The sequence below is a fragment of the Rhinolophus hipposideros genome (assembly GCF_964194185.1).
Source record: "Rhinolophus hipposideros genome assembly, chromosome: 6".
Classification (NCBI taxonomy): Eukaryota; Metazoa; Chordata; class Mammalia; order Chiroptera; family Rhinolophidae; genus Rhinolophus; species Rhinolophus hipposideros.
Window position 1 is genome coordinate 12827909 of NC_138052.1, and position 26383 is coordinate 12854291.

The window sequence follows — 26383 nt, forward strand, 5'->3', positions numbered from 1 at the left end:
ATAATCGCTGGAAGAAAGAAAAGGAGGCAAGGAGCAAGGGAGATAAAGAAAAAGTAAATGAATGAATACTTTGTTGTAGGCATTAGGCGATAGAGACAACCTCATCTTATTGTGCTTAGGTTCATTTAACTTTGTTGTGCTTTGCAGATATTGTTTTTTGTTTCTTTCTTTGTTTTCAAATTGAAGTTTGTGGCAACTCTGCATTGAGCATTGTGAAAGTCTATTGGCACCGTTTTACAACATGTTATACTGAATATTTTAATCCCACTGTTGAGACATACCTCTCAGAAAAAAAAAATACCTTTCAAAATATTACTGCTCATTGACAATGCACCTGGTGACTCAAGAGCTCTGATGGAGATGTACAATGAGATTAATGTTTTCATGCCTGCTAACACCATATCCATTCTGTGGCCCATGGATCAAGGAATAATTTCAATTTTCAGGTCTTATTATTTAAGAAACATATTTTGTAAGGTTAGAGCTGCCATAGATAGTAATTCTGATGAATCTGCGTACAGTAAATTAAAAAACTTCTGGAAAGGACTCACCATTTTAGATGTTATTACGAACATTCATGACTCATGGAAAGAGGTCAAAATATCAAAATTAATAGAAGTTTGTATAAAGTTGATGCAAGCCCTCATGGATGACTTTGAGATGTCTAAGGCTTCAATGAAGTACTTCAGAGGAAGTAACTGCAGCTGTGGTAAAAATTGCAAGAGAACTAGAATTAGAACTGGAGCATGAAGCTGTGACTGAACTTTTGCAATCTCACGATAACACTTTAACAGATGAGGAGTTGCTTCTTATGGATGAGCAATGAAACTGGTTTCTTGAGATGAAATCTACTCCTAGTGAAGATGCTGTGAAGACTGTTAATATTACATTTGATAAATATAAATTTAATTTGATAAAACAGTGACAATGTTTGAAAGGATTAACTCCAATTTTGAAGGAAGTTCTACTGTGGGTAAAATGCTATCACACAGCATGGCATGCTACAGAGAAATCATTCGTGAAAGGAATAGTCAGTTGATTCAGGAAATTTTATTGTCTTATTTTACGTAATTGCCACAGCCATCCCAACCTTCAGAAGAAACCATCCATATTAGTCAGTATCCATCAATATCAAGGCAAAACTCTACAAGCAAAAAGATTCTGACTCACTGAAGACTCAGATAATAGTTAGCATCTTTAGCAATAAAGCATTTTTAATTAAGGTATGTACATTGTTTTCTAAACATAATGCTATTGCACATGTAGAAGACTACAGTATAGTGTACACATAACTTTTATATGCTCTGGGAAATCGAAAAAATCATGTGACTCACTTTATTGCAATATTGACCTTATTGCAGTGGTTTTGAACCAAACTCACAATATATCCAGAGTATTCCTAAAGAAACATAAGAGGGTATTCTAATCTGATACTTGCATAATTGGACCACACAGATCATCAAATTTTGGTCACAACATCAGAATTAACATAATCTTGATAAGCTCATGTAATTCAGAGAATTGAGAACATTAAATAGCAGGGCAAATTCTATTCTAAGCCAGTCTGATAATGATTTTAAATCAGTGCCATGAAACCTGAATATGTGGGATAAATATACATGGAATTTTTTACTATGGAAGAAGTATTATCTAAAGAGTCAGAACGACTGATAACTTTGGTAATCTCTCCATTGATTATTTCTATGTTGGTGATTGTAATGTTAAATAAAAAATACATAATTCCCTCACTGGGTACCAAGGAGAGATGGGAAGATCATAGATGACACTGTAAGTAGTTTGCAATCTAGTTGAGGTGATAATACATATTGTCTTAGAGAATGATTTTAAATAAATTTCCAACTTGAAATAGAAAGCAGAAAAGAAGACTTTATTTTTAGCTTTAAACAATTCATGTCTAACTTGATGAATCACGAGGAAATCATATCCTTCCATGGGACTCATTGACAACAAAGAGAGTTAAGAACCTTCCAGTGACAATGTTTATGCACAAGAGTATATTATCATGATTGAAATTAAATGCAAAAATATTAAGAGAATGTTAGTAAAGAAGAAATTGAGCTACGGAGGATAAATTAATAAAGAAATTCTAAAGGGCTGGATGGCATATAGAAACACAACCCCAGAATCGTGGTTGTGACTGTATTCTAATAGCTAGTAGTCATTGATAGGCATGACAGTTATTTCACAATAAAGCAAAAAGTTTGTGCACTCAAGAGAGAAGCTACCAGACTATTCACAAAATATGAAGAAAAACTGCCATGTACTTAAAAATGACCATTCATCAGATGATGATATTTTCATATTATTAATTGCATTATATCTGAAGTTGGGATCAAATTAACTTTTGCAATAGCTTTGCCCTCAAATATTGAAATAAACACTTTCTATATTTTAAGAAATACTTGTCTTCATGTTTGAAAACATACCAGTGTTTCTCAAAGCAACTCCAATTCAAATCTGAATGTTGCAATAAACTAATAATTGCCTTGGATGATGCTGTGATTCTTCTCAAAAATGTTAGATGTTTAAGAGCAATGATGACTTATTGTAATGAAATATTAAATTGACTAGTTTTGCTTAAAAGGAAGTGATATCTAATGTTTATCTCACTAAACATTGAATTATTTTTTTATACATTTAAAATAATCTCTTTTTGATCAGGTTCCATCATAGACCATGGTAACTGAGATGATTTAATTTGCTATTTTGAGGCTAATATGGCACAAAGTTGCAGGTTTCTATGCAGCAGAGCTTTTCTTGGCCTAAAAAAAACAAAAACAAAAAGAAAATCTAGAGATTTAGATCTCAATTTATATACAAATTTAAAGCAGTTGACATTGAAGCACAAACTCATTCATGCATCTGTTGCTCACAAGGTAACTATATTTACTTAACCCAAATTCAGCATTTGTGGGTAAAAAATTAACTAGAATTGAGTTTCTTCCCCTCATCCACACACTCTGTTTTCTCAAGTATTTTCATTTTTGAACAAAACTCGTTTTATTAAATCCTGATCTTTACTGAATTCTTAAGCAAAATAAAAAGGCTCATTTCAGGAAATTACCAGCCTTCTTTTTAACCTTTTGTTCTGGGACAGAATAATGACATACTACTAGTGATAACAACTAGGAAAATAAATCATAGCAATTATCTGAATCATTCTTTTTTGTAAAATTAACAAACCTATGAAATGGTAATCTTTGAACACTCATACATTTCAAAGAAAGTGTGAAATAGGTGTTTTTTTTTTCTTATTCTATTGTTGGAAAAGTTACTCCCAGTACAATTTAATCAATTTTCCATACTAAGAATAAAAAAGGAAGTTTTTATTAAGAAAGAGCTCACTTTTCACTGAATTCTACATAGTTTGTAACTAGATTCAGTAAAAAATAAAAAAAATACTATTATAATTCAAAAATAATGACTCAAATTTGTAAAACATAATGCTATCTTTAAAAAATCAGTTATTGGAAAATGAGAATGATTATAGTCTAGTTACAAGGTAAATGGTTATGCCATTCATGAATACCTGTTTCTATTATTACAGATGACTAATTATATGAATTTGACATAAGCACATTATTTATTTTATACAGTTGTTTTCTGACCAGTCTTTTCAATCTGTAGGTGAAATCAATTACAATTTCTGTAGTGGGATGTTTCAATCATATTCTGAGAAATTCAGATATTTCTGAGTTTTCAAGATTGGTGAGGTGTTTGGACAGTAATTTCTTGAAATGGCACTGTTTAATTTGAGAGGATGTTTCCTGAGCAAAGAGTTTTAAAATCTAATGATGGCTTATCCACGAGAGGAGAAGTGAAATGGTGAGTACATCATAATTTTTGTCAATAGTATTCATTTCCTAACCTAGGGGTTATAAAATTTATATCCACTGAGTGATCAGAATCTTTTTCATTAGACTTAGTCTCACATTCAAGACAAAGTATCACTGCAATAGAGTTTCTCTAACAGATTGTGACACACAAGGCAGACACTCAATATCTGCCCTTTTGTATTTTGTAAAAATTTGAAATTCTGATTGTTTGGGGGCATCAAACAGCTCATATATGCTTTGCATGAAAGAAAACCTCACAAACAGTTGCAGAAAATATTCAGGATTTATCATGTCTGGAAAAGCAGTAACAACTATAAGAAGGGACATTGCTAACGCCTTTATTGTTAGGACATGAAAGAGAACCACAGAAAGACACTTGATTCCAAGGTTAATATATCATCAATTGAAGGGGTATCAAGGATGCTGAGATCTATGTAAATGATGTCCTGGGTGCTCATGTGAGACTTCCACTGGGAGTTCCCTAAATTCTTGAAACAAGAGAAGATCTATGCAGAGGAGTGGAGTTCTTATGAGAGTATGTGGAAATCAAAAGAAATATTCCAGTTACACTCCAAATAGCAGATGCTTTCCGCGACATTTTCATCCTAAGCTTCAGAAACATTTCCCCATGGAGTTCATTTTGCATTTTTTAATGCCTGAAGGTAGAGCTAGAGATGTGGGGTAAAGCAAAGCTCTTGGGCTGTATTTGTAATACATTTAGCTTTTCCAGTACAGCAAAAGGGGACTGGGGCTGAGGTTAAAACAAAATGCCGGAGTTTCATTTCTGACTGTTACAAATTCTTCACTGCCCTGGCAAATTCCTGTGGCCATATCTGTGCGTGCATTTTTTTCTCCTCTATAACATGTGGAATTACAGTATAATGTCACTGTAAAATACTTTTGAGATAGTAAATGAAATCACTATAAGTATTATAAAATGTCATAAAATTAATGCCATTTTCCATTTAAAGGGTCCACTTTTCAGACACTAGTTGGGATATTATAAACACATGACCTATATCACTATTTTCATTCTGTGACTTCTGAACAAGGTAATGATCTTATAATTCATGTAAAAAGAAGTTAGGAGTCATTTTTATTTCCACGGTATTCTATGTACTACCTTCTAATTATGGACTTCATCAATAGCTGCTGATTCAAGAAAAATTCTTCCCATTCTTTTAATGTAATATTTAATTAAATAAATCAGCATTCATACATTCATAATAATACACTTAAGATTATATTCTGTTACAAGATGGGATTCTTGGCTTGTTACATTTCCTCTTCAATATATCTAATTAAAATTGAACCAGGAAAGTTCATCTTATCTCAGATCTGAACGGTACAAAGTAAAAAGTTTGGATCAAAAGTGTTTGATACTAAAATACTAATTCCTGGTCCACAAACACCTTGATGTGTGATCATAGGAAACACTTACTTCCTCTTAACTTTTTACTTCTTCTACCTTTCAAATCAGCACTACAATGCTTTTCACATCTACTTAAAAAAAAAAAAAAAAAACATTATTTACTCTCACTTCCAACCATGATAATGGAACTTTTAAGAGAGTAATCCTATCATTGAGAAAAACTATAAAGGGCAAATAAAATACATAAAACAACTGTTTAAAGACAAGAAAGGGAGGCAGGCAGGGAAAGGGAAATATACCACTTGAATACATATTCACTTCTGGTTTTGCCTCAGGAAATTTGCCAATCACTTTATAAGGAAACAAAAGCTATAGTAGCCTGGAGATTTGGGCAGTCAAATGAAAGAGAGAGACAGTCTGGAGTTCAAAGCTCATAGAGTGACCAAAATTTAAGGTGCAAAATCACCAAAGGCAGGGAACCAAGAAGAAGCGAGCCTGGAATTCAAAGGTAATACTCCCCTTTTAGACATTGTTCAATTTTTACACTCTGGGTACAAGCTGAAACTCCTAAAAAGAAGGTCAAGAACTATATCTGAGGAGCTCAAAAGCTGGGAAAATATTTTGGCAGCCTTGCTACTAAAAAAATAGAATTCCAAACTGGCCATGGAGGTAAAAAGAAATAAAGAGAAAAATGAAGGATGGAAGGAAGGAAAGAAGGAAGGAAGGAAAAAAGGAAGGAAGGAAGTGTTGGGATGTTTTGTTTTTTGTTTGTTTTTGTTTTTTGTTTGTTTGTTTCTTTTTTCCTGCAGGCCCTCGCTAAGAGCTCCATCCCCCCTTATTGGAGCTGTCTCCTGCAGGCGCTATGGTTAGAGACCTCCCAAACAATGTTGAGGGATCACAGCTGCTAGGGATGGACTTCTCTGGCACCCCAGCCAGATTTCCCCCCAACCCGGAGGCTGAATCCTATAAAACAAAGCGCCCGACCCCAGTAAGTGCTCAGTTCTTTGGGTACAATCCCGCTGAGCCCGCCAGCGTAATAAAGCTGTGTTCTCCCTCATCTCTGTGTGCCGCTTGAGTCTCTCAGTCCTGGTCATTTTTCCGCAACAGAAGGAAGGAAAGAAGGAAGAAACTTGCTATTTTTTATGCTTAATTTCACATTCAAAGGTTCTAAAAGAAATAAAATATTCTTCTTGACACAGAAAAGCAGGATTTCTCTTAGGAAGAAATGATCTCTGATCTTTCAAGAGTCAGGTGCCCCCAAGTAGTACACTGTCAATATTGGATTTACCAAAACTAATTTTAAATTTTAAAATGTCATTTCAATTTACCTTCTCTCAACTCAAAATTATGTGCAGAAAAAGACATTTTGTTTGCCTAAGGAACAGGTCACTGGAACCTTGCAAAGTCCCTCTGAAAGGTGAAAATTGTTTTATATCTGGGGAATCCAATATTTATTTGAGCCAGCAGAGTGGTTTGGTGCAAAACAATGAAATATTTTGCTCAAATATGTTAAATAAAGAAGAGAAATAACATACACGTATGGGACTCTGAACTTTTTAGTTAAGGATGCGGCTTTTACAGGTATTTCTTTATTTCTTACAGGTAGTTTTTCTCTTACATCAAGTCAGTAACTAATAAATGCCCTATATGCATAACACAGCTTCTTTGTACAATATTAAGCCACATGAACTTATGCTCCCTCAAAAATATTTTTGTTGAAATTTTTCCCCTAAATTTTTGATGCAGAAAACCTTTTTAGTGTATCAAGGTTGAAATTATGAATACTGTTAGGCCATATTTAGGCAAGGAGCAGAAACTGTCTTATCTTAAAGCCATCTTGTCATGCTTTGTACCTTGTACCTGCTGGCTTGTATTTGCCTTAGGCCTGGAGAAGCCGCCTAGAATGTAGAAATCATCTTATCCTAAAAGCCATCTTGTCTGGCTTTGTACTTTGTACCTGCGGTTTGTGTTTGTCTCCTAGGGGCTTATGATCAGCAGGCTTGGGCCATCCAGACAGCAGCCTGGGGCCCAGGATGTGGAACCAGAGGGCTGGGTCATGCCCCAAAATCCTTTGTTGTGAGAGATAACACAACAAAAAAACCCTGAAGCATTGAAGGGGGAAAAATCTCGTTTACCCCCTCCTATAAAATTCCATACTCCTTTTTGTTTTAGGAGGTTATGGTTTTTTCTAGCCTGACTTCCTGGGCTCAAATATGCCAAATAAATTCTAATAGACCATCCAACCGTGCCTAACAAATAGCTTATTTCACTCTAAATAATTTTGTGACTGAAAAGGACCTTAGAAATCAACTCGTTCTATTCCCTTGTTTTGTACATTAGAAAAATGATGTGAGATAGGTGAGCTAAGTTGATGAAGCTCACATAACTTTTTCATGCCAAAGCTAGAACCTGATTTTTTAACCACTATTTTTTTCTTTCTCCAATAAGCTATTGCACAACTAGCATAAAATCAGCATCAAAACAGGACTCAAGTCTATTCACTCTGAGCTTTTTCTTCCAGAGCTATTCTCCCACGTTGAAGTTCCACATGAAATTCTGCATTAAGAACTACAACATCAATGAATAGTTCCTTTTCTAACAGCAAGTCTAAAAGCCATTGATTTGACTAAGAGCTGAAGGATTTCAGAAGAGAAAGCTTGTATATGGCTCCTGACAATTAGGAGTAGCTTGACAGAACAGAAGTCAGAGGAGTGGGGAACTTTGTTAAGGGCAGGTTTAGGAGGTCTTTAATGCAAGGTCCAATCACATGGACTTCTTCTTTTTTTTTTTTTTTTAAGTTCTCATGAGAAGAGTTTACTTATTTTTAATAATAATGATGGAAAGGAGTTACATTAAAGTATTTATCTCCATGTTATGCAATTATAAGCAGTTTTTCCACCTATTTCCAGTTTGATGTTTCATTTGAAAAATTAATAAACTTTCCATTTGTATAATCTGATAATCATTGTTATAACAAAGGAAACAGTGATCAAGTTGAATAGTCACCTGTGAAGGAGGAACTAGCTCAGAAAACGTAAGTCATTTAAACGCACTGCATAATAAATCCACTGTCACCACATATACAGAACATTGGCAATGGCATTCGAAGTGACCATCCCAACATTACAGCCCCAGCCACGTCTTATCCTTTCTGGAAAGAGATGCAGGCATTTCCAGGTAGAAGCAGTCTGGCAGGGGCTGCCCTCCTGACTCCTAAAGCCCCTACTGTTTCCCACTGTTTTAATGGAGTCTGAGAGTATGTTTCCCCATGCCCTGCTTCAGGGCTGGATGAGAGGTGATGGAGGCAGCACAGGAAGGGACTGGAAATATAAGCATTCTTTGTTTTTCTAGAAGGAAAAAAAGCAAACTACTTTAGATAAAGTAGGGGATGAAAGCATTGACAAGAATAAAGCGTAACTCTGAAGTTATAAACACAATGCAAACACAGGAAGATGTGTATGGGACGCCAGGCCTAGGCTGTTTGATGCCCGTTTTCTGTGTAACTGAAGCATGCTTAGTTGGCATTGGTTTCTTCTTCCTTACAGTGTAAGGGTGACAAACATTCCCGTCCCTTTGGTGGGATCCTCATCTCAGTGCTGGAGAGAGATGGGTCAGGAGGCGGTTCCATGTTCCTGCAAGAAGTTAAATTCCTCTGCCATCCTCAAACAAACAAAACCAGGGCCTGCAAATCACAGAGACTCTCCAATTGAGAGCCAGGTTCCATCCATTCCTGGGGTGGCATTCTGAGCCCCCGAAATGGGACTCCCCAGCCCTTGCCAGGCTGCCGGATGGCTGAGCTCCTGGGTCTGTACCTGCAAAACGTCATTGCAGCACCTAAGGATTGCCTGGACTGTTGGGAAAGTAGAGGTGGATGGGGCTAGATCGTGCCTGGAGCACCTACTTCACCTTTCTGCACCTCCCGTCCCCTGGTATCAGGTGGTACCTCGCAAGGCCACATCTGCATCTCAGTAACATCTTCATTCACCAGTCCCCCCACCCACCCACCCCACCTGAGAGATACAATGCACGAAAGAGTGCGAGTCAAGGGGACCTGGACCAAATCCTGAGCAGAGCGTGGCATTCACAGATACATAGACTGAGTGGAGAACGGCTGAGTCAGACGGAGGCAGGGTCCCAAGCGCATCAGCTACATGCTCACTCATCCTTCACGAGAAGTTGTTGGTGGGCGTCCTCCTTGATGCCCTGAAGCTGGTGGACCTGCCACTGCATTATACCCTCTATCACAGCAGCCATTTTCTTCCAGGTCTTCTGCCCAGTGGTGTTCCAGAACCCAGGAAACCCCAAGTCTTCTGGTCAGCTCCCTGGGGACTCTACCTTCTGCGGTCATCACCATCATCATCGGGCCACTCAGGCTGGCATGGGTGGCTCTTCCTCAGGAGTCCACGGATCTGATTTGGGCCGTAGCTGCCCACTGGATTTCTCAGAGGTCCAGATAGTAGAAAGCTACCTTTTTTTGAGGGGTGACAGCAGGACCCAGAAGAGTATGCAGGCAAGGAGGACCCATTAGCAGGGCCCCCTCCTTGGTGATAAGGGACATGGCCCAGTGGCCTCCTGCATCAGTGAAGAGAGACTTCCTCCATGATGCTGTGTTTTGGGACTGTCCCTGAAGGTGGCCATCTTGGCACTGAAGGAGGGCCCTCATCCTCAGGGGAGCTCCAGCTAGGAACCTGCATCCTGGTTCCATCTGGCTTTTTTGCGGGACAGCCAACAGGGATAGCAGCTCTGGACATTTTTGTATAGGTACAGGATCTTAAATTTGATAAGTGATGGTAAAAAGGGATTTTTTTTGGAGTATCTGTAGCACTTTGGCCAGGCTCCAAGTTACTGGCTGAGGGGAATTTGTTACACATATGGCAGGCCAAAGTGTCCTAACAGTACACTGTCTGCTGAATGCTATTTCAGCAAAAATAAAAAGCATTGTTTTACGTGATCCTGGGTTGTACTGCTGCTTCACCTGCTCATCTTTTCCACCTTTATCACCACAGAAATTATATAAAAAGTCACTATAGAACAATTGGTAGTGAATATTACCTATTTGGCAGGAATAGCTAGGGTTCACAGCCTCGAAATTACACTCTCCTACTCTCTCTCTCTCTCTCTTTCTCTCTCTCTCTGTCTTTCTCTTGCTGTCTCCCCACCCTTAGGTTGCAATCTTATTAGTTCACTGAATTGAAAGTCTGTGTTAATAAGGGATATCCTCACTTTATGTTATCAGCTTACCACACCCCCCACTCACTACTCTGCTCCTTATCCACAGACTTGACTTTACCTGTGGAATTTATGTTGTATATTGTGATCCTAACTATAGAGTTGAACAGGTCATTGGGTATGAATAAATCAATACTAAACCACTTCTTTTCTCAGTTCTTCCTTCTTGCATTCTTTCCTCTTTCACACATTAAAAAACCCCCTTGAGAGTCAATGCTGTTCTATGTGTGACTGTGTTAAATTCTGAAGATACAAAGAAGGAAGATCTAGTCCCTGCTCTGCTCCCTTGGGAGCATGTTGGAAAGACACCACAATAAGCACAAAGGCAGGAGATATAGGCGAGCTTTATGTGTTCTAGGAAACAGCAAAGCATGAACATACCACAGAATTTGAGGGCGTAAATGAAGGAGACGGGCCTGATTCTAATGGCGGTTCTCAACTGAGAACACTGAGCCCAAAGGGTTGAAATGATTTGGCAAAGGCCACTCAGTACATACATGATTAAGCCATCTCTCAAACTCATCCTGACTCTGAATTTTACCCTCTTGACAAATACATTACCTCTATATATCTAATTTAGGCACTATCTGATCTTTGCTTTTAGTCCTCTTTCTTTCCATCATTTTGAGACCTTTACAGTTTTATTGAGATCTCCATTACTACAATCTCAAATTCCTAGGCTTGCTTTTTTCCCCCTGTTATAATCCTAAATTACCTTGAATTGAAAATCTAAAACAAGAACTATGAGGTCCAAAATGGCAGAGCAGACAAACGAACGCTGTGCTTGCCTTATCCTGTGAACACATCAAAATTACAACTAAATTACAGAACAATGAACCTGGAGAACCATCTGAGTCTAGCTGAACAAAAGCTTTATAACTAAGGATATAAATAAGAAGCCGCACCGACACTGGTAGGAGGGGCAGAGACGTGAAACAAGCTGGTCCCACACTTATGTGGGGCAGTTGAAAATTGGGATATATCTCAAAGGTTTTCCATGAAGGAGTGAGGGACCCCAGCCCACCATACCAGGTTCCCCAGTCTGGTCTACTGGTACCAGGAAGAGGAGTCCCCCACTTCTGGCTGTGAGAAACAGTGAGGATTCCAACGACTTGGGTGGGACAAAAGGCTGCGGGAAACACAGACATCCTTTTAAAGGCGCACTAAAGCACTCACTCTAGGCTCTAATAGAGGGATAGTGATTCTGGAGGCGTCAGAGACATATTAGGAGAGAATGAATCGTGCAACTTCAGGAATAGGACTGGAGGGACAGTCCCCATTTCCCCTGTGTGGGACTTTCCTCCCATGCAGCTGGCAGGCAGGTACCATCTTTTCCATATTGAGTCCACCCCCACCTGCCAAATCTGAATCTGATTGGCCTGGTGAGCACCGCTGTTCCACTCTGCTGACTCATTGAGACCCTCCCTCACCCAACTTGAGTGCTGTAAGAGGCTTAATCAGTGGCTGAACCTTAAGGCAACCAACAGGTGGCAGCAGGCCTTGGAGAGTTCTGGCTTTTTGCAGAGCTACTCCGGACCCGGTACTGATGGCAGCCATCCTCCTCAGTGCGCAGTGTGGACTCTCTCGCATACCATCAGGTACAGCACAGTTAGCGACCAACCATGGATCACTTTGTATGTCCTACCAGGTACTCCCTGGCCAATCACAAGCAGTGGGTGACCTGGGTCTACACCAGAGCCCCTCCTAAGAGGCCCCAGAACCAACATATTTAGAGGTTGGCTTCAGACCACAGCAGAGCACCACTCAATTAGCCAAGGGCACCAGAGCCCACTGGGGTGAATCCTGCTCCATCGGGCAAGCCCCTTGCACTGCAGCCCGTAAGCTGTGGACATTGCCAAACTCCACAGCCAGTCAGCCTGAGGGTTAATATCACACACTGACATGCCAACCACAATCAAGGCTCAACTATAACAGGAGCAGGTGACCGGGGAGACTGTGCCACTGGGCTCCATAGGACCCCTACTACATAAGGCCACCCAGCAAGACTGGGAGACATAGCAGCCCTACCTAATACATAGAAACAAGTACAGAAAGGCAGCCACAATGAGGGAACAAAGAAATACATCCCAAATGAAAGAACAGGAGAAAACTCCATAAAGACAACTAAATAAAATGGAGGCAAGCAGATAGAGAGTTTTCAAAACAATGGTTATAAGAATGCTCAAGGAACTTACTGAGAACTTCAACAAAAAGATTGCAAGCATGAAAAAGAACATAGAAACCATAAGACAGATCCAGTCAGAAGTGAAGAATATAATAATTGAAATGAAGAATGCTCTAGAAGGAATCAACAGCTGACTAACTGAAACAAAGGATTTAACAAGTGATTTCAAAGACAGAGTAGCATAAAGCACCCAATCAGAACAGCAAAAAGAAAAAAAGGATCCAAAAAACTGAAGAATTTAAGAGACCTCTGGGAAAACATCAAGCATAACGACATTCACATCATAGGGATACTAGAAGAAGAAAAGAGAAAACAAGGGATTAACAACATATTCAAAGAAATAATGACTGAAAACTTTCCTAACCTGGCATAGGAAATAGACATACAAGCCCAAGAAGCACAGAGCCCCAACACACTGAACCCAAACAGGCCCACACCATGACACTTTATAATTAAAATAGCAAAGGTTAGGGACAGATAGAGAATCCTAAAAGCAGGAAGAGAAAGGCAACTAATAACTGATAAGGGAGCTCCCATAGGATGGTCAGCTCATTTCTCAACAGAAAATTTGTAGGCCGAAGAGATTGGCATACAATATTTGATGTCCTGAAAAACAAGGATCTCCAACCAAGACTATGCTACACAACAAGGCTATCGTTTAAAATCGAAGGACAAGAACTTCTCAGACAAGTAAAAGCTAAAGGAGTTCATCACCATCAAACCAGTATTACAAGGAATGTTAAAGGGACTTCTTTAAGACAGGGTAAAAAAAGATGAAAAATATGAATAATAAAATGGCAATTGCTACATACCTATAAACAGTTATTTTCAATGTAAGTGGATTAATGCTCCAATCAAAAACATATGATGGCTGAAAGGGTAAGAAAACAAAACCCTTACACATGCTGCCTACAAGAGACTCACTTCAGATTGAAAGACTGAAAGTAACGGGATGGAGAAGGTATTTCATGAAAATGGAAACAAACAAAAACAGAAAAGCTAAGGTAGCAGTACTTATACCAGAGAAAATAGACTTTAAAACAAAGCCTATAACTAGAGACAAAGAAGGACCCAGTAATCCCATTTCCTGGTATTTAGCCGAAGAAATCCAAAACGCTGCTTTGAAGGGACATTGCATCCATATGCTCATTGTAGCATTTTTTACAATGGCCAAGATGTATTCATCCGTAGAAGAATGGATAAAGAGGAGGTGGCACATATATACAATGGAATATTGCCACGTCGGGGAAGGGAATCAGTTCTTGACAGTTGCAGTGGCATGGATGGACCTACAGGGTACTGTGCTGAGTGGAGTATATAAGACAAAGAAAGACAGATGCAATGTGATTTTGTTTATATGTGGAATCTAAAGAACAAAAGAAACAAACAAAATTGAAACAGACTTATAGATACTGAGAAGATTTTGATGGTTACAGATGGGAGCTGGGTTGGAGTGATGGGTGAAAAGGGCAAAGAGATTTAGAAGTACAAATTGGTTGTTATACAGTAGTTATTAGGATGTAGGGTATAGCATAAGAATCATAGTCAATAATATTGTAATAACTACATATTGTGTCAGATGACTACTAGATTTATCAGGGTAATAGATGGGAAGGGAGTTGGGAGGCAAGGGGAAAAAGGTGAAGGGATTAAAAAGTACAAATTGGTAGTTACAAAATGATCATGGGGATGTAAAGTAAAGCATAGGGAACATAGTCAATAATATGGTAATAGCTATATGCAGCCAGGTGGGTACTAGACTAGTCAGGGAGATAACTTATTAAATTATATAAATGTCTCACCACTATGAGGTACACCTGAAATTAATATAAAATCATATTGAATGTCAACATAATTAAAAATTGAAAATGTGGGAAAAGGTGAAGTGGAATGAGATGTTCAAATCTCCAGGTATAAAACAAATAAGCCATGGGGATGTAACGTACAGCATAAGGAATACAGTCAATAATATTGTGATATCATGGTACAGTGTCAGATGGTTACTGGACTTATCATGGTGATCACTTCTTTAGGTACATAAATATTAAATAACTATTGTGTACACCTGAAACTAATATAATACCGTGTGCTAGCTATATTTGTAACAAAAAAAATTTAAAAAAAGAAAAAGAAAATCCCAAACAAAACACATTATTCTGCACTTTATATTTTACATTCATACATCCCCTGGCTGCATTCTCCTAGTCGTCCACACTTCAAATTAAATCTCACTAGTGCATCGTATCTGATCATTCCAGAGGCCTTTCAGTTGAAGTTGGGAGGGGCTGCTTCCCTTTCTCATCTCCCACCATCAAGTTATTTACTTGCTTCCCACAGAGTCCCCTGATTGAGAATCACTAGTGGAAAGCTACAGCATGAGGCTTATATACAAATAACATTTTACAGATTAGGGCACTGGAGCCTAACTTGCCCAAGATGCCAAAGGACAAAGTGGTGGGGAAGAAACTTGAACTCAGGACTTCTGGTTTCGTGTTCTTACCCCTACACCACAAACTTTAAGGTTTAGCTTTAACACCTTTTGAGTGCTCACTCCTAGCCAGCTCTCAGGTTGCAAAACATCCTTAAAACCATGTCTAGAGGGGTAGGGTTGGGGGAGCCTTGGATTTTGGGTTTCCATGAGGAAAGACAGAGAGCTAGAAAGAGTACTGTTTTCAAACTTGCAGAAATTGCCATGCTAACAGAAAGTTTACGACTTTTCCTGCATAACTGAGTGTACTGTGGTCGCAGGCAACGGACATATCCAAAATAGGAAGACAGGTGACTTTAGGGGCAGAGGAAACAGCAGCACTGGCTTACCTGGGTAAGATACAGCTGTACACAAATGAAAAGTGTCCATCTAGGGCACTGGTGACTTGGGGGTGGGGGGTATGCCAGCTTATAAGGACTGTCTGTGGAGGGTGAAATCCCTGGGCATCTGTGAATAGAGGTGAAGACCCTCAACTTCATACGATGTTCCCAGATAAGATTAGGAGTGTCATCTAAAAGTCTCCTTCATATTTCAAACTACAATGGGGTTGGGGGGGCAGCAGCTGCTTCAAGAGAGGTGGGACTCTATGGGGACCCTCAGCCTTGTCTGCTGTGTGGAACAAAAACCCCAATCTGTGGAAGGAAGGCCATAAACATGGCAGAGCTGGAAATACCAGTGGAAACTCGCTTCAGCTGAGAAAGCTTAGCAAACATCATTCTAAACCTGATAGAGGATCAAGAATAGCTTCTGGAGTCAGAATTAAAGGAAGAGAGGGGAACATTGAAGAGGCAACATCCTCGAGGTCCAGGGACATGGGGTTTGTCTGAAAATGAGAACAACAGAAAATGCCCCCACAGTGACCACCTCCCATGCTGACAACTATCTCCTGAAATGCAAGTTGCAAAAGACAGACATTAAAGAGACATTGGAAAAAAAAAATATATCTGGCAAACCGCTCCACATTAAACCCAAAGTACACCCTAGATAATTCAACAGTTGGGGCACACAGGGCAGGCGCCACCACAACAAACAACAAACAAAACAATAACAACCATCAAACTCAGTCCAATTTCTAATTAGATGAGCTCAAACCCCTGCCCCAGACCTAGTAAAAGGGAAAGTGTTCCCATTTCTGGGTTGTAAAATCTGTTTACCTCAGTCTTAACTCTGCTACACAAGATGACTGGCTTATAACATAAAATTAAGTACACAGAAAAAGCAAGAAAAAACAGCGCAATCCTGAGAGACGAAGCAAATGTCAGAACTAGATTCATATATGACATAGACGTAGAAAATATCTAATAGGTAATTCAAAGTAACTATTATCAATATGTTAAAGAATCACAAATAATAATACTTTGACATCACGTATCATCTGATATGACATATTTTAATTGAAACATAACCAAAAATATATAAACTCAGTATAATAATGAGAAAATATTAGACACACACAAATCAAAGGATAATATACAAAATACCTGAAAGTATTCTTCAAAGTATCAAAGTCATGAAAGACAAGGGAATATTAAGAAACCACCACAATTCCTTAGACGAATAAGAAGACAAACAACAATTAATGCAATTGGGCTTCCTTTATTGGATCTTGAAATGGAAAAATAATATTAGTGGAAATCTGGTGAAAAATGAATAAAGCCTGTAGGTTAGTAAATCATGTATAAATGCTAATTATAATACTTAGTTTTGGTAATTGCACTGTGTGAGATCTTAACATTACAGGAAGTTGGCTGAACGTTATTTGGGAACTTTCTGTACTATTTCCACATTTTTTTCTTTAAATCTAAAACATTTCAAAATGCAAAAGAGCTCTCTGAATGCCTACTAATATTCATCTATGTATTCAATAAATATTTATTGAATGCCTGGTATACGCTGGACTTTCTAAGAGGCACTAAATAAATATTTATTGGCTTCATGATATTTACGATATATCAAGGAAGAAAGATAATATACAAATACACTAACAGCTATTTTGTTACAAGACTTGAAGGAAAGCTAGACTATAGCATGAGAAGCTATCATATGGAAACTTATCTTGAGGCAATGGTAGTCTACAAGCTCATTATTATGCAAGCAATCCCAGAAGTCAAAGAAGAGAAATGATCCCAGACCAAATTAAACTACTTAAATCACATGGTGTAATAAAATCAATGTAAAGCACACAGGTCTAAGCTGTGGGAAAGAGATGGGTTAAGCTAATAGAGTACAAGGGATTGGAAGGGCCACACTAGCCACACTACCTGAACTCTTATGTTCAGCCACATTACTTGTCTCCCTGATGACATTTCTATGAGAACCAGAATTGAGGTATAAGCAAAGGAGTCCACACAAAAAGATGACAGGAGCCAATGGCATTCTTGTTCTGTCAGAGAGACACAGGGAAAAGTCTGTTTGGTGACATCACCTGTAGCCTGGCACCCGACATTATGAACAGCATGGGCTTTATTTTTGTGCTTGAGCAGAGGGTGTATGGGACCAGGATGGGTGTGATCAATAGGTGGCCAAATTAAGATCACATACATATGAAGCATTTCATATGTCATATTTATTTATAGTATTCTTAACGAACACCTCTTGTATGTGTAGTGTTTACTAGGTATCGTGCGTATTTAGAATCTAATGAATATTTAATATCCAGGTGCCTCATGAATATTAGGTATCTTTCAGTCTTCCATCTCCTTCTATTTATGTGCACTCCTCATAACCCTCTCCTCACTCCATTGGGCTTCTTCAGAATTATGTAAGAGACAGGGAGGAAAGGAAGTTTAGAAATAATTTCATTAGTAAAGCTGTAATGTGGTATTGGTACATTTAGGAAGCCAAGTTGCTCAAATGCTTTCTTTCATAGGAAACTTTTGAGTGTTCTTCAAAGACCGCTCCATATTACTAAGTAATTATTACGTGTAATTGTTTGACGTGACTCCTTGTAATAGCCCTTACGCCGTAGGTTCAGGGAATTCTATTGGAGGACACCTCACATGTCCACATATTCCTCTCAAGTGTGGACCCTTCAAAGATGGGATGTTTTCATAGGGTCAGTGCTGGAACCATGAGAAACAAGGTGTTAGCTCTTTCCTTGGTAGAAGAACAGATTCCCATTCCGGGAATCCCAAGAATGGGTCCCATTCCGGCCAATTTTTTCCTGTTCTGCAGTCAGAGGCTCTTTTAGGAGTGAGCTATATACAAGTTCCCACATTCATATATTGAAGTCCAAATTAATGAGCTAGAAGTGAACCAATTCAAGCCATCCTCCTTGGAAACACCGTGTACTGTACTCTCCAAAAAATTTCTCACAGTTAGAATCTATCCAGGAGCTGAATGAAATAAGGATTCCAAAACTTGCTTAATCATCTCTTGACCTCCCCTTGGTTGATAGTCTGGCTTCTGCCAATACTTTTAACTTAAGAAAAAAAGTCGAATTTAAGATTCTCTTTCTTTTTTTTTATTATCACACAATATTACTGTGTTTAATCACTGTTAATCTATACACTGAGTAACCTATCACTTACATAATTGATACATAATTGTTTTTCAATTATTTGGTTGCCAATTAAAAAGAAAAAAAATGCACCCTCCCTCATGAAAAAAATGTATTATATTTATTTTGTCTAAATACTCTATTTTAGATAAACTATATTGTAATAATTTCTATATGCTTCCAGATAATTTTTAGCACAGTAAAAAATCTCTAAATCTACCCATACTTCCCACTCTCATAAAGGTAAATCCAGAAGCTCAGTAGTGATACTGAGGGTAAACCACTTAAACTCTTTTTAATTGTGATTTTTCATGTGATAGTCACTTTGGGATATTATTCAGGATATCCCTAATGATGACGAAGTCTGTGTCTCTATTGAGACAAAACCAGGTGGTAATATGACAACATACCTTTACCCAATTACAGTCCAAGAGTTAATATAACACATTTGATGGAAAAGATGACAGAAACTCTACTTATGGCTGTTAGTTGATGATTTTTCAAGTATTTTATAACAGTGCTGAATAGGTGAGCGTTACAAGCAGGGCATGGGGCAAGTGAGTATGTCCTTAGGAAATATCTACAAATTGACAACTGTCCTGTCATTCTTTTTCAGCCTTTCTTGCTGATAGAGTATAGAACAATCCATCAAGTTGCAAAAGGTTGATCTGATTTAGTCACAGCCAGCTGGGGGGAAATTCAACTGAAAATGGTCAATTTAAAAGAGCTCTAGAGACCAAACCAGCTCACTTCCCTGGGGGCCAACAGATGAGAAAAAGCAATAAAGTGACAAAAGGTATAAAGGATTGACTCAGCCTCAGCATCACTGGGCAGCTGTTGCGTCAGCACCCGCAGAGAAAACACACAGAATTTAACGCAGTAATCTGGTTTTGCTTATGTGGGTGCTTTTCCATGATACCTTCTTCACTTTTCTGATTCTAATATCTCTAATATTCAGGTCCTTCTGAAAGGACCTGAAAGTTTATATACTCCGAGGCCCTTGCTCATCTCTAAAGACATCATCATCATAGACAAAAGACAAATTTAAACAGATACAGCCACGTTATAAAGTGAAATAAATAAATGTCTCTGAAAACCCGACAACCACGCAGAGGGTGAACTGAAGCCATGAGTACTCCAGGCTCCATATCCAGAAGCAGCCAAGAATTTGACTCCGGTAGGAATATAAGGAATAAATATTCTACACGAGAGGTGAGGAAATGGAGCAAGGATCACTGTGTTAAAAGCAGGACATGATAAAGGGCTTTGCTTGTAAAAGTAAAAAAAAAAAATAAAAAGCTCAAAAATGTTTCTGCCAACTACTGACTAGCAACATGGTTCTCATACTTTGCTTTCTTCTGAAGCAGCAGGATAGAGATACCCCTCTGGCTCAGTCATTGGATCAGCAATATCTGTAGTCACTGAGGAGTAGGAACTGAGCCACACACGGGAGGCCCAGTTCTCAGTGGGGAGCCCTGGGAAGCATGTAGGAGCCATCGCAAAACCACAGGAGATGATAGACCTTTCCTTAAACACCAGCAAAAAAAAAAACCTCTACATATATAAAATATATAACTGTAGAAGTTACCAATAAAATAAGCACTATTAGATAAATTCTCTCCAGATAAAATGAAAATGGTGTAGTAATCAGACAAAAAAACTTCACTGGGATTATATTCAGTGTCCTCTAAAAGGTGTGTGAATGAATAATAGTCATTTAAAATAAGTAATGAGATTAAATCTATGAAAATGAAGGTTGAAGATTTGTGTATTCTACAACGTAGCGTTGCCTTTGTTGTATGTATGTCAGAGAAATTGAAGTAAATTTAGCAAAATTTTAAAATTATTGATGTCTTTATCATAAGACTACTTAAATGCTATTTTGCATAGCAATGACTTTTATTGTTAAACATCCTTGAAATTTTCATAGCCATTCCACATCTCTTTTTTAATTTTTGGATTCTAAGCATTTGGTGGGAGAGATATTATCTCTACTTAACTGAACACATACTGAGGCAGAGAGTTTTTTAATCATGGCCACACAGCTTCTGAAAGAATATTACTCTAACTTATGTCTTCTGACACAAAAGCTCATTACTGTAGCCCCAAAGATAATTTACTTAATTTCTTTGCAATCCCAATTTCCTCACTTGTGATTTACCAGGATGTTGGAAAAATGAAAGCCATAGAAAAAGCACCAAATGGGTCTTCAGCAAATGTTGCTATCCTTTCTTTTATTTCTTCTGGCAACTTTTTGCTTTTCTTAGTGTTTGTTATTTTGATAGGGTAGGTAGATAGATAGAAATAAGCCCGAGAAGGAGAGACCTAGCATCAGTTAGAAAGCCTTTTGCTGCAGCTCCTACTTGGGTCAGGACCCCGTGCAGCTGCCCTCAGGGCACCAATGCCTTACTAGCCCAGCAGGATTCCAGGCTAAATCAAAAGGGCCTGTTGTTAGAAGCTACAGAGAGAGAGAGAGAGAGAGAGAAATCATCCCTCTTATCAGAATAAACATATTGCTTCTTAGGACCATTTTTAATGAGCTTCTCAACTAAATCATGGAAAATTAATAGGTTCACACTTTCACTCTGAGGCAATGCTGAGAACCAGAGGTGAGGACAGGACACCTAAGGAGAGAGAGAAAGATAACACACAGGGAGAGGGAGAGGCAATTCTACCTACAGAAATGAAAACCCTCACACAATGTAAGGAGAGGCTGCTTCCTTCTCTTGGGTCAGCTTGCTCCAAGTCGTGGAGTATGCTTGCTTTTATTAATAAACTTCTTGTTCTATGCTGCACAAACTCTGTCTCTTGACTGAATTCTTTCCTTCAAAAAGCAAAGAGCCAAGATACAACATCATTCCCGGTAATAGTTTCACTTTTGTTTCTAAATAGATTGAAAGTCTGTGCAGCTGGAACCAAGTTTGTCTTAACCCACTCTACCTGTGAATACGAAGTATGTAGTTCCATGACCTGCAATACATGATAACTTAGTTTCGCATAGCTAACATGTAAAGTAGACAAGGAAGGTGTTAGTATTCATTTTAGCATTTTTTTTCAGTTAAGATATCTGAGGCTCAAGGTTATATAATTCCCCAAACTCACAAAAGTAAGAGGAAATTGAGCTGCAATTTTAAATTTGATTTTCTGATTCCAAATCCAAACTTCTTCTGTAAATGCAGGGTTTTCAATTATCTACTACATACTGATTTTTATTTATTAATTGTTGCTCTTAGAATTTCTTAAGTAAAATAATTGGTGGAACCTAAGTGTGTAAAATAGATGACAGCGAATCTGCTATTGTGAAGATATGGTGGTGAGTGGTAAAGGCAAGGCTCTGGGGCTACCAAGGGTTTTGATTGAGTAGATCTAGAGTGGGACCCAAATATTTTCATTTTTACAAGTTCCCAGGTGAGGCTGCTGCTGCTAGTCTGGGCATCTGGTCTGCTGAATAGCAGCATCCCCCGCCCTTGGAAATTTGTTAGAAATTCAGAATTTGAGAACTTACCCCAGATTCACTGAATCATAATTTATATTTTACTGAGATTTGAATGCACATAAATTAGACACTCTGGTTTGAGGCACTAGGTCTCACTCTTATGTGAACATTAGCATAACCTGGGGAGCTATAAAAGCATACCTGCTTGGGTCTCTCCCTAAAAAGATTATAATTTACTCGATGTAGGGTATAGACAGGGATGAGTATTTTAAAAAATGCTTCCAATGTGACTTAAGGGTGCAGATAGGGTTGTGAGCCACTGACCTAGAATGTATCATTTCCCACACTTGTCTTAGGTCAAAAAGCATCTGACGTCTTGATTAAACAGGAACTTCTCAGGCAGCTCTTAGAAAAATGTTCTGCAGAGCAAGGAAGGTCCAAACAGATATAATTTTAACAAGAATTCTAAGCAATTCTTCTTGCCAGATAAGTTTGAGGAACTCTACTCCAGAATTCTACACACGTCCCTAAAATAAATGAACTACATTTTGGTAATGTTTTTACCTATAGTAGCACTGTAAAAGTGCCTCAGTCAACGTCTTGAATTTTATCGAATCATTTCAAAGCTTACACTTTATAAAAAAATATTGATTTCCTCAGAGATAGGCATTATTTGAATGAAATAGAACAATTAAGTTTGAAAGTTGGGAAGTTGTAACTCTAGTCCTTGCTGTGTCTTTCATTCCACATGTCAGTGCTGACTACCCATTTACCATCTTTACATGCCCGTTTTCTCATTCACATATAGAAAAGAGCACTCTGAATGACTGTGGCTCTAGCAAGTGTTATCATTTCGGTAATAGTGATGAGAAGTGTAGCAGCCATCAGATTAGCTGCCAATCAAGTGTTGGAGAGGCTGTGGGGAAAAAGGAACCCTCACACACTGTTGGTGGGAATGCAGACTGGTGCAGCCGCTATGGAAGGCAGGGTTCCTCAAAAATTTATGAATAGAATTACCATATGACCCAGCAATCCCTCTCCTGGGTATCTACCCAAAGAATTTGAAATCATTTATCCATAAAGATATATAGGCTCCAAAGTTCATTGCAGCTTTATTTACGGTGGCGAAGACATGGAAACAACCAAAGTGCCCTTCGATAGGTGATTGGATAAAGAAGATGTGATAAATATATACATATATGTATATATATATATATACACATAATATACATATATGTATATATACACATATATATGTATATATATGTGTGTGTGTATATATATATATATATATATATATATATATATATATATATATACCATGGAATACTATTCTGCCAAAAGAAAAGATGAAATAGTGTCATTTATGACAACATGGATGGATCCTGAGATTATTATGCTAAGTGAAATAAGTTAGACCAAAAAAAGTTGTTAACCATATGACTTTAATGATATGTGGGGTATAAGTATGAAAGCAACAAAGGAACAAGACAAATAAATAAACAAACAAAAACTCATAGACACAGTTTAGTGGTTACCAAATGGTAAGGGGGGGCAGTAAAAGAGGGTAAAGAGAATCAAATATATGGTGATGGAAGGAGAACTGACTCTGGGTGATGAACACACATGTGATATACAGAAGATGTAGTACACAATTGTAAACTTGAGACCTATGTAATTTTACTACCTATTGTCACCCCAATCAATTTTAATAAAAAAATAAATAAAAGGAAGGTTGACTGCCAACCTAAGAACACTTGATTTTAACATCTGGTGCTTTTTGGCCTGTATTCTAAGATGGCTTTATTGATGTAGTCAACACTGAATTCCCCAAAAAACCTTCAGTAACATTTGTTTCAAGCAAAGCTGAGCCGTAAGGGAAAGAACACGATCTTGACCAACTCCTAACAGTGTCTCAAAATGGGAAAATTGAGATCCAGTCATTTTTTAGATTTGTAGCCTGAGATGGGTGATTTGAATGTAAGTCTTGCAAAGTGGAACGTGGTGGAGATGAAGCAGGGAGAGTATTTGACCTAATAATTTTGGCTTAATGGACACAGTAAAGTGGAGTGAGGGTCTTGAAAGTACATCTTGATGAGAAAACTGTTAAGTTTAACAAGTAAGCTGTTTAGTTGGTTTACAGAACCATATATTTCCTGAAGCAAGCAACTAAATTATTTTGGCAGGGTCCAGTGTTATTTAGCAGAAAAGCAGGACAATACTTTCCATCCTAGAATGTTGTAACACAAGAACAAAAAGTATATTGGTTTCAGTTCTCAGCTTTTAATTACAATACATTTATTGATTTTGTTTTGCTGCAATAATCATTTGCATATTCTGAGGTGTTTGGTGGTGATCCTGGCTCCTTTTCCATTGGAGTGCCCTCTGTTTGGCCAGCCCCTCTCTTCTCTGATCCCTGGATTTGTCTGCTAGCTGACCCCTAATTAGGGATCTTTTGTGTCCACACCACTAGGAGGACATTCACCATGTTTGTCCCCCATGGCTTTCAGGATTATGGCCATCCTAGGTCATTGACAAAGTACAGTGTTAAGTCCCAAGAACTGTCCTCCCATTCGACATGGGTGACAGTCAGTTCTGATCTAACACTGCCATTAGTCTCGGCAGGAGCTTCGTCCCTCAGGCATCTACAGGTCTGACCTCCAGGACTCTTTGTTCATGATCCTTTGTACAGAGTGCAGAGGCCACCCACTGTGAAGCTGCCTGGTGTGGTGTGAACTTTTATTCTGGGTAATAAGAATTCAGAAGTACTTCAAATAAAGGCAACTGCTGGGTTAGAAAATGGAAACTGAGCATGTCAGCAAGCACTCAAGCTGAGAAAAAGGTTAGAATAGCAGGGGCAGAAAAGAGCACAGAAGTAGTCATCTGCAAGGGAAGAGGAAATGGGAAGAAGTACCAATAGTAAGCAAAAGCTATGATTCCACCAATATGATGAGTCTTAATTATGTGAGGTATAAAAATACATTCATATGTCACTTAAGGACAGGGATGGTTTCTAAGACGTGTCGTTAGGCAATTTCATCGTTATGCGAACACCACAGAGCGCGCTGACAAAAACCTACATGGCACAGCCTCCTACCTACCTAGGTTATATGGGATAGCTTATTGCTCCTAGGCTACCAACCTATACAGCATGTTACTGTACTGAATATTATAGGCTATTGTGACACAATGGTAAGTATTTGTGTATCTAAACATAGAAAAGGTACCATAAAAACACAGTATAAAAAATAAAAAATGATACCCGTGTATAGGACACTTACCATGAATGGTTCTTGCAGGACCGGAAGTTGCTCTGAGTAGGTGAGTGAGTGAGTAGGGAGTGAAGGCCTGAGATATTATGGCACACTACTGTAGTCTTCATAAACACTGTACCCTTAGGCTTCACTCAATTTATAAAGAAAATATTTGTCTTCAATAATAAATTAACCTGTTTACTGTAACTGTTAGGTCAGCTACGGGCATGGTCAAAGTGGCCAGGAGCCAAGTCATACCCCTCTGCCAAGTCAGACCCCTCCTCGCATGAGGGAAACTGGGGCCCCTGGCGTTTTCCTGAAAAGGCAGCAGACCATTGGTACGATGAACAACTCCGGATGCAGCCTCTCGCACCCGATCTGCGATCTGCGCTGGGGGGCCTGCTCATCTGCCACCTCGCTCAGACAACCCGCATCCCCAAAATCGCATACATGCCTCCCTCGCTCTGCCCTGGGTGTGACTTCACTGGCCTCATCTGCAGACAGGTGAACCTCGACCTGGGGAGCAGAACAAAGCACTCACCTTTCCCAACCCGCCTGACTCTCTTAGCTTCATTATCTCAAGCCTTACAGTAACTTTTTTAATTTCAAACTTCCCAATTTTTTAAAACGTTTTGACTCTTGCAGTAACACAGTTTAAAATACACACTTTGTACAGCTGTGCAAAAAAAAAAAATATTTTTTCTTTAAATTCTTATTCCATAAGCTTTTTTCTGTTGTTTTTCTTTTTAAACTTTCTTGTTAAAAACTAAGACACAAACACACACATGAACCTAGGCCTACACAGGTCAGGGTCACGGATAGCACTGTGTCCCACCTTCACATCCCGTTGCACTAGAAGGTCTCCAGGAGTTATAATGATGGAGCTGTCATCTCCTGTGATAACAAGGCTCTTTCTTCCGAATTCCTCCTGAAGGACCTGCCTCAGGCTCTTCTGGAGGAGCTGTCACTCTTTTCAGAAATATGTCCATGGTGGTTTGCTTTCTTTTTATTGTTGTTTTAATCATGGATTTGCTTATAAGCACATAGAACACCATGAAATTCC